Source organism: Rhipicephalus microplus, chromosome 4, assembly GCF_043290135.1.
Source record: "Rhipicephalus microplus isolate Deutch F79 chromosome 4, USDA_Rmic, whole genome shotgun sequence".
NCBI lineage: Eukaryota > Metazoa > Arthropoda > Arachnida > Ixodida > Ixodidae > Rhipicephalus > Rhipicephalus microplus.
Genome location: NC_134703.1, coordinates 113,047,585 through 113,060,390, shown reverse-complemented (window position 1 = coordinate 113,060,390; position 12,806 = coordinate 113,047,585).

The following is a 12,806-nucleotide window of genomic DNA, read 5'->3' as shown; positions in this document are numbered from 1 at the left end:
GGGCAGGACCATAAAATTTAAATCATGACATTCATGACACACTTATCATGATTTTCATGTTCTGACTAGTCAAATATGTTCTTCATAGAGTCATGCTATGCCACACTAAGTTTGGTAACGATTGCATTTTCGAAACGGCCAGGAGAGCTAAATGTTGTATGCGGATAGATAGATAGATAGATAGATAGATAGATAGATAGATAGATAGATAGATAGATAGATAGATAGATAGAGAGATAGATAGATAGATAGATAGATAGATAGATAGATAGATAGATATATAGATAGATAGATAGATAGATAGATAGATAGATAGATAGATAGATAGATAGATAGATAGATAGATAGATAGATGCGCACAAAGTCGCCGAAGTTCGCTAAGAAACGCTTCGCATTTAAAACAAAAGCGAATATTCTTGTTTCACTGAGTTCTTCAAGACAGACGCAGTCATGTAATGGCAGGTTTAGGGACTACTAAGTGCAAAAATGTTAAAAAAACGGCTTAAAATTTGTGAAGCCGAATTATACTGAAGCCTATAGTGTTGTTTTGTGTAAGAATTGCTAAGCTTTAGCTGGGTAATGATATGTTGTTTGTAGGTCGTTGTTGAACTTCAGCTATCAGCTGCTTAGTTAGATTTTATCAAAGTTCAGCTTCGCTGTTTGAAGTCTGGTGTGTCTTAATGCAAGCTTACTATTTTTTCTATTCTATTTTATGCTTTTGTTTTCTTTTTCGATTTTCTCTCTCTACCTTTTAAGTGTTTCACATGCTTCACTTCATTGAGCAGAATTCTCGTTTAACATTTGCTCCTGATGTACTCGTAGTAGAGCCTGCCCGATTCCTGTTGCGTGTACACAGCCGAGCAGCTTTGCATGACGCAGCACAAGTTACCGATAGCTTGAACAGATTCATCGTAACCAGAAAGAGTGCGTGCCGGTTCGTGGTGATGACAATCTGCCGTATGCATATATATTAGACGCTAAACTTTTTTCGGCTGGCTTAAACAACTTCACTCTCAAAATAAAGAAGAATGAAAGTTACTAAGACGTACATGAACGCAAGTAAGACAATACCACCAAACTCCCGAGCAAAGCTGCTGAGTGCGCCCGAACACCTTCCAAGACCACGGTTTGTCAGAACGGCCTATTGCTCCTTTCTCAATAATGGTGATACCTAGATACGCAAGTGAAATACGTGCAGATATACTTTGGCCAGTATATTACGTTACGTCATTAAGAATCTTTTGAGGACCAAGATTCACATCGTATAATCAATGTCTTGAATAAGGGGACCGTAATATAGACGGAAAACAAAGACAGTTATGATGTGTTTAGCTCTATGCAATATGTTTGATGTCTCACGCTCCTATAAATTATGTATGTTAGGGACCTATTTTGTCCTGGTAGTGACGTAAAAATCTAAGAATACCCCAAAAATGGTGACTCGCTTGCTGCCGTCATGCTATCGGGGTGCACAAACGTGTGGCGTGCCCTCCCGTCTTAGTATAATGAAGCAAACCAAACAGACAACGAAGTTTGAACGCACAAATATTTGTCCTAAAAAGAAAAAGAAGAAAAGAAGATTGATGGAACACTCGAAGAAGCTGGAAAAAATATGGGAACCAAGAATCGACTGAATGCATTCTTTCAAGAAGTTTTCAGTTTCGCTACGCGGCGTTGCGAAATCTCATTTTCGCTACCCCTTTCCCCTTTATGCCGGATCGTCAATAGTCACTAACATAGTAGTCACTAACATAGTCACTAACATAGTAACGCACCTTGTGGACTTTAGTATTTTCACAGGCATGAACTCTGATTGGGGATTGTCATCTCTGTGCTCCTGGTCTGTTAGCCGACTCCTGGTTAGGGTAGCAAACCAGGTGCAGCTTGGCCTGGCTCACCTCTCTGCCTTTCTTTCCCCTTTCTGATGGTCGGCGTCTCTCTCTGTCTCACATGTACTTTCCGCTCTTATTTTTGCTCAATACATACATCTTTAGTGTTTGTTAATAAGCAAGGCAACGCAATATGTTCACAGATTCACAATTTCTTCATATTACCGGACACTATTTCCGCACTTTCTCCCCTTTACGTTGCGCGCAACCTGTACGCAGGGTAGCAAACCAGATGTTACAATTCTCGTTGACCTCCCAGCCATTCTCTCAATTTATTGTCTCTCTCTCTCTCTCTCTCTACGCATAGAGCAGGACGGTGCTACGCAATGGCAGCGCTGTGCGCGTAAGCAATCGAAGGACACAAAAGCGCGTATGGCTGGACCTCCACAATCTGCTTGGACGGCGAATAGGGGAAGTGGCGGCAGCCAGGGCGGGGTGCGTCGTCGGCGCCCGTGCAAAGATTTCCGATGGGCTTCCGATTTTGCTACTTCCTCGCGAAGCGGCAGCCTTGAAACAATTTTTTTAGGGAGGAGGCGGGAGCAAGAAAAAAAAAAACGCAGCATCGTCTACCATACGACAAAGCTCGTAAAGGAGGCGCGGCTCCGACTTCCGGGTGCCTCAACGCCGCCGCTGTCGAAGATGACAACGTCGACGTGATCCAGACGGCGCTGTCGTCGACAAGAGAGTCAGCGAAACAACACAAGAAAACTGGAATCGTGGCACGAAAAAGAAAGAGCAGTACCATCCTATCTATAGTCCGACGCGAAAAGGGCACCGAAAGGGCGTGGGAGGCTTGCGTCGATTTATGGGCATGTACGGGCACACGAACGCTGAGTATTGAGGCGGCATTATCTTTGCCGATATATCGCGAGTCTAGCGGACACACACGTTCCGTTTCAGCCCGCGGGGAAAACTACATCGCGGAGAAAGAAGGGCGCAGGAAAGAAGCAGAACTGAATGGGGGAAGGTGCGTTCGGGTAGGCGCATGTACGTGCTCTCAGGCGAACGGTCCGGTTTATGCAGGGTACAAGGCTTCAATCGCCAATACTATCCGGGCAGTTTGCGTCTGTACAGACAGCGAGAAGTATTATGTTACCCTACAGGCTCAAGAAAAGCATCGAGTAGAGGTGGTCGGTAAAAAAAAAACGACAATAATAAAGTACAAAAGGAACTGCATTGCGAAATAAACAATGATAATGCAATTTTTATGCATTTTAATGCACTTTTTGTTTACAATAAGATTGCATATTCTTGTTGGGCTTCCTTTTGTACTCGCTCTTTGTACTACATATGTTGTCACACTATGCAATTACCTTATATTAACAATCCTTGTTGCGAAGTAGCTGTCACTTGCTCCGGTGCAGGGTAGCAAAGTGGTCATGCGTCTGGTTGACGTCACCTCATTTCCCTTTCCTCTTCTCTCCCAATGTGCCTGCTTGAAGCGAATTATGGCCTCGGCACTTAGAAGATGTACCTGACAACCCCTTCTGCTCATCCGCTGTCTGTAACTTTACGAGGCCAAATAAATAAATTGATTTCAGCTTAATATGGGTTGTGCAATAGAGGTCCAAAGTTGTATGCTGGTGTGCGTTGGCTTTGGTGGCTGCTTGCAAGAAACATAGCGATTGTAATGTACGCGGTTTCACCTAGCGTGACCACTGTCGTCGTGAGAAATGAATTCGGAGCCTAATGAATATATGAGGATAGCTTACTTAATATATCTCTTGCAAGCACCTGTCCCAAGAGTCCTTCCAGCTGCTTATAATTTCCCGCATACTTCAATAAAGCAAATGAGCTATTTTTATGTTCTTTCTTCTCTGTTTGCAAGCTTGTAAAACAGCGCTAACTTTGTGCTGTCGCAGAAGAGACGGCAGCCTCTGAGGCAGTCGACACCAGGTCATCAACGCGTCAACGCAGACAAAGAAATCTACTTTTGCGACGAAAACACAACAAGGGCCATCGTGACCTTCTCGACCTCTACCGAGTCATATTTTAAACATCCAATAAAGGTATGAACACAAAGACCACAAAAAGAGGCGCCAGGCTTAGATGAAACAGCCACACGCTTCGAGCATCGCGATGTCCTTAAAATTCCACATTTCCACTCGCGACCGTCCACCGAACGTTTCTAGAGAACCAACGCCCAGAGAAGTGCGAGGCGCATGCCAATGAAGCGCCATAAACCTCCTTCTTCATTTTTTACGTTGGCGGCAATGTCTTGACACACGCGGGTCGTCCGAGAAAGACCTTCGAGGAACCGCACGAATGGAGTCACATATTGATGAACACGCGTGAGACAATGTTGTGATGCTGTTTTTATTGTCTAGGGAGTGCAACCTCGGCGTGCCTTGATGCCAGAACATTCGCTGTGAAGAACATTCTATCTACTGGCGTTGCCAAGGGTGATTAGGGTGTTCAACCCGCCCCCATTCTACTGCCTTCCTTCCTGAATTTTCTTTCGGTTTTGCGATTGCATATATACAAGGACGCAAATGATCGCCCGCACGAACAATACAAAAAAAGGTGGTTCAAATGTCAAACTGACCCTTAGAAAAAAGTTTTTTTTTTTTACTCTGACCTAGCTTTCCTGAAATACGAAGGTAGGGTGGCCTTCACATATGCCACAAAATCCTTCACACCGGTTTACACTGCGTGCTTTGCGCCTCCTCAAGTTTCTCTCCTGCGCAACGCCCGATGAGCCCCCGTGTCTACGCCACCGCAGATGTAAGCGTTAGCGCTCGCTGCTTTGCATCTACAGATGGTTCCCTTTAGCGGGAGATGTAATTCCCTTACCGAGTTGGAGGGAATCCCCGTTTGAAATTCTCCTCACGTGTTACAGGAAGTGAGAAAAGAGGTTCCTCAAACGTTCCGACAATGTGTGGCAGCTCTTAGTGTAAACGGAATGCACTCCACTGAAAGAACACTGAGAATTCATGGGCATACCTAATATACTGAGTACGTGGTTTCCAAGGAACCAGCGCTGTAGGGTTCTGTAACAGAGAACACGACAAAAGAAAAAAAGGTGGAGGGCACGGGATTTTTGCTCCCTCACTATAGCGCATCTATAAGGTATCCCGAAAAGGCGAGGGGGTGCTCGCGTGGTACCTTACGGTACATGAAGAGAGAAAGAGAGAGATAGGACAGTTAACGACAACGGAAAAAAAAACGTCTGGTTGTATACTGTACGCTGAAATCTGCGAACGGAGGGAAAGAAACGCGTTAGGATAAAAAGACTGGTGAAAAACAGAACACCACAGTTTACGAAGAATGTTTGCCCATGCATGGACTGCTTTCTGCAGTTATAGACAGCCTTAAAAGAAAGGGTTGTCACTTAATTAGGCACGAAATTTCATTATCTTCTGGGCCGGTGATCGATCGTGACAGACTCAGTACACGGTGATCAGTCTACATTGAACATGCATTCACTCTTTTTTTCTATGAGGAATAGAAGAACAGTGGAGAGAATACCCAGTATGTTTTCTTGCCACACCCGGCGATGTCAAATCCATGTCTGTCCAACGCCAAATTACTGTAATACAGAAGTTGTGAAAAAAAAACAGTGAGTGAAACGGCAAGGAATTTTGATTGCAAGTGTGACAGCACTTGTCATAAAACATCCTAGTTTTTCCACGTTTAGCACAACGTTTCTCAAACACGCTTTCTTGTACGTCAATTATCTTGCGAATAGAAACCCCGTGTGGTTGTAACAATTTTCTGCGCAAATGAACACAACTATAGAGGAAAGTATATGAAACATGGTCATTATTATTATCTCGAGCATTACGTACCAATAACGCAACACAAATATTATGTGTGTCGCAGTGGAGGGCCCCGGAAATTTCAATCACGTGGGTTTGATTGTGTAAACTACACTGAAATAGCACAGCACACGCCCTCTTGTATTTTGGCCTGCATCGAAAAGCGATTCGGATCAGCAGCCGAGCTCCATAACCACTGTAGCACTGTGGTGACTGGATAGAAAACGTGAATGAGCGCAAACTGTCAACAAACATATGCGCTTGTTTGAAGTACTCACCGATTGAAATGTGACGTCAGTGTATTCATAATAACGACATGTAAAAGCAATTGCTCGAAATAGCTGCATCCTCTCGCTGCAAATCTGGCCGATGAAGGCAATGCTTGCTCTTATATATACGCAGGTAGGTAGGTAGGTAGGTAGGTAGGTAGGTAGGTAGGTAGGTAGGTAGGTAGGTGGGTAGGTGGGTAGGTAGGTAGGTAGGTAGGCAGGCAGGCAGGCAGGCAGGCAGGCAGGCAGGCAGGCAGGCAGGCAGGTAGGTAGGTAGGCAGGCAGGCAGGCAGGCAGGCAGGCAGGCAGGCAGGCAGGCAGGCAGGCAGGCAGGCAGGCAGGCAGGCAGGCAGGCAGGCAGGCAGGCAGGCAGGCAGGCAGGCAGGCAGGCAGGCAGGCAGGCAGGCAGGCAGGTAGGTAGGTAGGTAGGTAGGTAGGTAGGTAGGTAGGTAGGTAGGTAGGTAGGTAGGTAGGTAGGTAGGTAGGTAGGTAGGTAGGTAGGTAGGTAGGTAGGTAGGTAGGTAGGTAGGTAGGTAGGTAGGTAGGTAGGTAGGTAGGTAGGTAGGTAGGTAGGTAGGTAGGTAGGTAGGTAGGTAGGTAGGTAGGTAGGTAGGTAGGTAGGTAGGTAGGTAGGTAGGTAGGTAGGTAGGTAGGTAGGTAGGTAGGTAGGTAGGTAGGTAGGTAGGTAGGTAGGTAGGTAGGTAGGTAGGTAGGTAGGTAGGTAGGTAGGTAGGTAGGTAGGTAGGTAGGTAGGTAGGTAGGTAGGTAGGTAGGTAGGTAGGTAGGTAGGTAGGTAGGTAGGTAGGTAGGTAGGTAGGTAGGTAGGTAGGTAGGTAGGTAGGTAGGTAGGTAGGTAGGTAGGTAGGTAGGTAGGTAGGTAGGTAGGTAGGTAGGTAGGTAGGTAGGTAGGTAGGTAGGTAGGTAGGTAGGTAGGTAGGTAGGTAGGTAGGTAGGTAGGTAGGTAGGTAGGTAGGTAGGTAGGTAGGTAGGTAGGTAGGTAGGTAGGTAGGTAGGTAGGTAGGTAGGTAGGTAGGTAGGTAGGTAGGTAGGTAGGTAGGTAGGTAGGTAGGTAGGTAGGTAGGTAGGTAGGTAGGTAGGTAGGTAGGTAGGTAGGTAGGTAGGTAGGTAGGTAGGTAGGTAGGTAGGTAGGTAGGTAGGTAGGTAGGTAGGTAGGTAGGTAGGTAGGTAGGTAGGTAGGTAGGTAGGTAGGTAGGTAGGTAGGTAGGTAGGTAGGTAGGTAGGTAGGTAGGTAGGTAGGTAGGTAGGTAGGTAGGTAGGTAGGTAGGTAGGTAGGTAGGTAGGTAGGTAGGTAGGTAGGTAGGTAGGTAGGTAGGTAGGTAGGTAAACAACTGTATTGCAAATGAGGGAGGGTGGGATAGGGTAAAAGGAAGCCCGATGACGATGGGTCGTCTGGCTGCTTTTGGACTTTTGTGCTTCGGGGACCACTCTGACCCAGCCGACTATCCGAAGATGTAACTGTTGCAGCAAAAATTACGCCAATCTGACATGAGCTCTATATGCTGGAAACAAAAGAACGTGCAATTATTTTCCCTAAACTTTCGTGTTTCACGTCGCACAGTGCAAGCGCACGTGCGTGCGTGCATATGTGTGTGCGTGTGTGTGTTGTTTTTTGCGACACTAACTTTTCTAATAAAGTAAATTCCAAGTCGCCCAAGTTCACCACCATGCCCTACAGCAAAGCATAAGGTTATTTTTTGCTTGTAAGGTATCGTTTTGATCGCGTGCCCTGAGTCCCAATGAGTGCTGAGAAGAAAACGCTGACTTTGGCTTGATTTAGTTAAGAAACCTAATTTGTATGAAGCAACGGTACGATCTTCCAGGTCATACCACACACGAGTATTGTGGACTGTCCACCTTATGTATAGGCACTGCGAAGTAACCGCAATTCTTTCTAGTTTGAAATTTAAATAAAAATAAAAATAAACGCTTGGTAACGATAGTATTCTCATCGGGTGCTTGTGCTGACACAATGTCTTTTGTTATGTTGTCTTAAAGAAAGTCTGCCAACTTATTTACATGGCGTATCAGTTTTTGAAGGCCTTTGTGGTCATTCCAGTCTTGTGTTAAGCCTTTGATACAGATGCTGGTCACGTAAACTTCAACCGACTTTCCCGTTTTTGTTCAGTGATCCTTAATTGAAAAGATACCGTACAAAATTGCGCCCTTACTCTTGGCGCGCCTAAGAAAAACAACGCAAGCCAATGCACGCAGTAAAAGGAAAAACAACACCACACCTGACTGCGCTGTGCTGCATTACCTTAATAATTTAGCTCGCCATTTCACGCTTTCGTATAAAGTTTCCTCCTGAAGGTACTTTGGTTCTAATGTATCGCTTTTTAGGGGCGAAGCTTTTTATAGCGGCACCCGTTCATCCCTCGTAGCCGTTGTAGTGTGTAACAAGTATAACATTTTGACCTCCAAGGTGGTGCCAGCGAGGGATTTCTTCTTTGCGTTGTTGAACAATAAAAGACAGTGCTCAATGTACATGACAACGGCTGCTAAGGGAAAATGAGAGACAGGAGCATTCGGTTTTTAGTTACCGCGCATGCTGCGATCCCCATTAGCAGCCATTGGAATGTACATTGAGCACTAGCTGACAAGAAAGGGTTGCTACGTTATACTCGCTGGGTGTAACCTCCTTAGTTTTAAAAAGGTTTAGCGAGTGTTGAGCCACAGTGCCATGAATACAATGAACTAGTATATACCATGAATGAACTCGAGGTGGTTAAAGGTGGGAAGTAGATACGAAGCGCAAGCCGTAAGAAAATAAAAGCTGAATTCTCCTGTCTCTCATTTCCCATTAGCAGCCATTGGCATGTACATTGAGCACTATCTGACAGGAAAAGGTTGCTATGTTATACTCGCTGGGCGTGACCTCCTTGGTTTCAGAAAGGTTTAGCGAGCATTGGGTCGCAGTGCCATGAATACAGTGAACTAGTATATACCATGAACTCGAGGTGGTTAAAGGTGGGAAGTAGACCCGAAGCGCGAGCCCTAAGAAAGTGTGCGTATGCCACCTCTCGTTTAGTCCTTGGAATGTCCGCTGGATGGAGGTGCTTCTATATGGCGGTGCTATATATGATGAAAAGATGCGAGATGGTGGTACTTGGAGTGTTGAATAGATGGACGAACGGACACCCAGACAGATGCATGGGTGGACGCATGAACGGACGCGGGGGCGGATGCATGGACGAACGCAGGGATGGACGCACGAACAGACGTACGCACGGACGGGCGGATGGGCACAAGGACGGTCACACAGATGGACGCATGGACGGACGGAAGAAAGAACGAATGGACGGACGAATGCTTCGCCCCACTCTCCATAATTCACTCCGTGGATATGCTGCCATTTTTTGTGTGTTTGTCTACTTTTCGAACACAAGTCAACGCAAGTTGAGCAAGATTGTTGCAGAGAACTGAAGTATTGAGTTTATACTATAGCATACAGAGTTTCTTATATAAGAGAGGGTAGCCAGCACAAACCAGAAATAAGCCAATATCAGTTAACATTAACAACGGCAGCCAGCGTATACTTGTAAATAACCTAGCGAACTAAAGCGGATTGTCCCGCCACGGTGGTCTAGTTGCGAAGATACTCGGCTGATTACCCGCAGGTCGCGGGATCAAATCCCTGCTGTGGTGGCTGCATTTTCAATAGAGAAAAAAATGCTGCAGGCCTGTGTGCTGAAATTTGGGTGCACATTGAAAAACCCCAGGTTGTCAAAATTTCCGATGCCCTCCGCTACGACGTCTCTCATTACCATATGGTGGTTTTGGGACGTTAAACCCTGGATATCGAACTAAGGTGGATCTTCATTAGGAACAAGTTAAATTATATCAGAAATAATAGCATTTAGTATACCATAACATGTTACATAAAATGCCTAAAACAGGCCCAGTACGGCATTTGTCGTCATATTTATTTTGACTCGGTCATCATGCATAATCACAATATTCTGGAAGATAACGTAAATTTATTGCTTTCTTAACACACGCAATACGTGTTGTCGTCCTCAAGAAATAAGTCAGGCAGATCCACGAATGCGTTGCGTTTTTGGCAAGGAAGCCACTTAGCAACACATAGTTTGTATAAATTTCTAATGACTGATAGCTTAAATTGTAGTGCCCGGGCTAACGAACTATTATTATTTTCCGCAGCTTTTGTCATTCTCACAGTGTTGTTGTCAGTTGGGAACAATGTTACATTCATACGATAAGCCTCATACCCTATGCGTACTCCCACATCGAACTTGCGTAATTACTTATTTAAACCTCACTATATTTTGTTTGCACCCCGTATCCCAAATATTCTGAATTTCCAGGTCACATTCGGCAGTCATGTGTGACGACGTGCTCACTATGTATCCAATACAAGAAAACAGCAATGCGGGAATCATCCTCGTGCATAAATTTGTGCCGCTGAATACGGCTAGTGAACGATGTGCCAGTTTTTTGTTTATTCATCTAACTTTGTGAGTCCACTCAGCAGACGTATGGCTAGTTTATGATGCTGTCCTTGTGCTTTGTATTTACCACTTGCTGCTCAAAAATTAGAACTGAGTTAGCAAATACTCGTTTCCTAGTAAGTTAAACGTGTTTTCTGAATTTTCATGTTTACGTTTAGACGCGAAACGCGCTGCATCTGGGCGCAACTTTGCTTTGGCGCGAACCTTTTCGTAAGCCGCGGCAAGCGTTTCAAATTCAAGCACATCCAAACACCCCGCTAAGCCCTCCAACGGGTCTAGCGCGTCTAAAGTTCCATTCGTGTGCGTATATTGTTGTTTGTATGCCTAATGTATGGAGGCGTCCTCGCGTGCGTGCCTCTCCGTGAGCTGTATCCTCCGCAGAAACTGTCACCAACGAAGACTAAGTTGCGCATGGTGAATCTAGCCCTACGTTGATAGCAGGCGCGCATATAAGCTGTGCCAAACAGTGCAGCGGTAGCCGGCAACTACGCTCACTTTTACCATCCACGTGTGGCGTTTCTGCATGCGCGGTTGCGTACAGTGGTGCGCGAGGTCGCAGTTCGGTCCGTGCGCCCACGCAGAAGAGAGAAATTCTTGAAAGGAGCATCATTGTTATCCTCCCCCACCACTTCCGCAGCATGCAATGCCCGGTTGAATTGGGGGAAACGACGTACAGATTATCGCCGTACATCGAGCGATGCTCCACTTCCTGAACGAGACATAGAATGCGGCTTTCGTTCCCCAGTTGGTAGATGGATTTCACTGCACCGAACTGAGTCACCGAGGCGGCGTATACCTACAGGCTCTGCGAACGCCGAGATTGCGGGATTGTGCGTCGCAGCGATGAGTCATTCCTTCTTTTAGCGGTTCCTTGTAGCCAGCCACTCAATCTTCGTGCCGTACGAATAGCGGGACGACGGCACGAAGGCGCGCGGTGGCGAGCTGTCTCCGAAGGATTTGCGCCGACCCGAAGGAAGGGAAGACGAAATGGAGACGCCGTGGACGAAAAGGAAATAGAAACGCGCGCGCGGAATGCTTAGTACCTTGGGTGCAGGGAGTCCTTCTCTTCTCTATCAGAACGGCTTTGTGTTGTCGCAGTCCGTGGTGCATTGTTTCGCGCTACATTCCGTGGTTGGAAAGACCTAGAATGGCAGATATAAAGGGGAAGAAGCTGCGGGGAACGAAAATGTATATACGATAGATTGCCGAGGAATGTCCTACCCTAAGCAGGAAGGACGACAAAACTGTAATACAGGCGCAAAGATAGACTTGAAAGCAGGGGTTGAGTTATGAACCTGTAGGCATCAGCTCTGGAGAATGGATACGTTATGGGAACTCAAAAGGTGACCTTGAAAGTGCGTTGTGCAGTTTCGGGTGAAGCTTGAAACTATATACGCTTTATCGAGTGGGGCGAGAATGCTGAGGAGTGCAAGGAAGCGAAACGTTTCTGAAAGGTTTTCCGCAGCACGCGAAAGAGTGTGGACAAGATTGCATCACGCTGAATTCTCATTTACAAGTAAAAAGATAAACATAAAAACGTCGAGATGGAGGAACGATAAGTGAGGTAGACAGGACGAAGGATGTGCTAGGACATGTGGCCAGCAGCGTGGTGCGGCCAGTTGGAGAAAGGAACGTTGCGTCTTGTATAGTGCGTGCACTGGGTAGAAAGGAAACGATCAATGTTGTTGCTATGCGCGGAATCTACTTATGGGGAGGCCTGTGACGGTAAATAAGTTCTGAGAGCGTATTTTGCGATTCTCGGGTACTTCCCAGAAAAGCTCTCGCATGCGAAGGATTGAAGCGCCTATACGTAGGAGGCACGAGACTGTTTCTGCGACTATCGTTTTGTTCCTACAATTTGCTTTCGCTGCCTTACTGCGCAACTACAACACTATTTCTTAGCGTTAGCGAGAGGCGCATCTGCCTGACCATGAACGGGTGCAACACTGGTACGACGCCTGTGCCGAAGAATGAGCGAAATGTCGGTAATGTGCAGCAAAACAAAATAAAATTGAAAAACACACAGAATAATTTCTCCTAAGCGACTTAGGACAGTGGAAAAATGCTTTCTTAGTATGAAAAACTAATCCGAATTTTATTCATTTGCTTTAAAGATATCACATCGCTAAGCAATCGTGTATAATCAAGGTGTTTTCTGCAACGTCAAAAAATTCACAAGAACGAGATGCGTTTGCGCATGACAAGCGCTAAACGTCAAAGCACATTTTCGTTGTGCAAACAAACGCACAAAACACTATATACAAGCCATGTGCATTCTCTTTATTTCCAAGCGGTTGATTGATTTGTAGCGTTTAACGTCCCAAAACCACCATATGAGTATGAGAGACGCCGTAGTGGAGAGCTCCAAAAATTTTGACCACCTGGGATTCTTTAACGTGC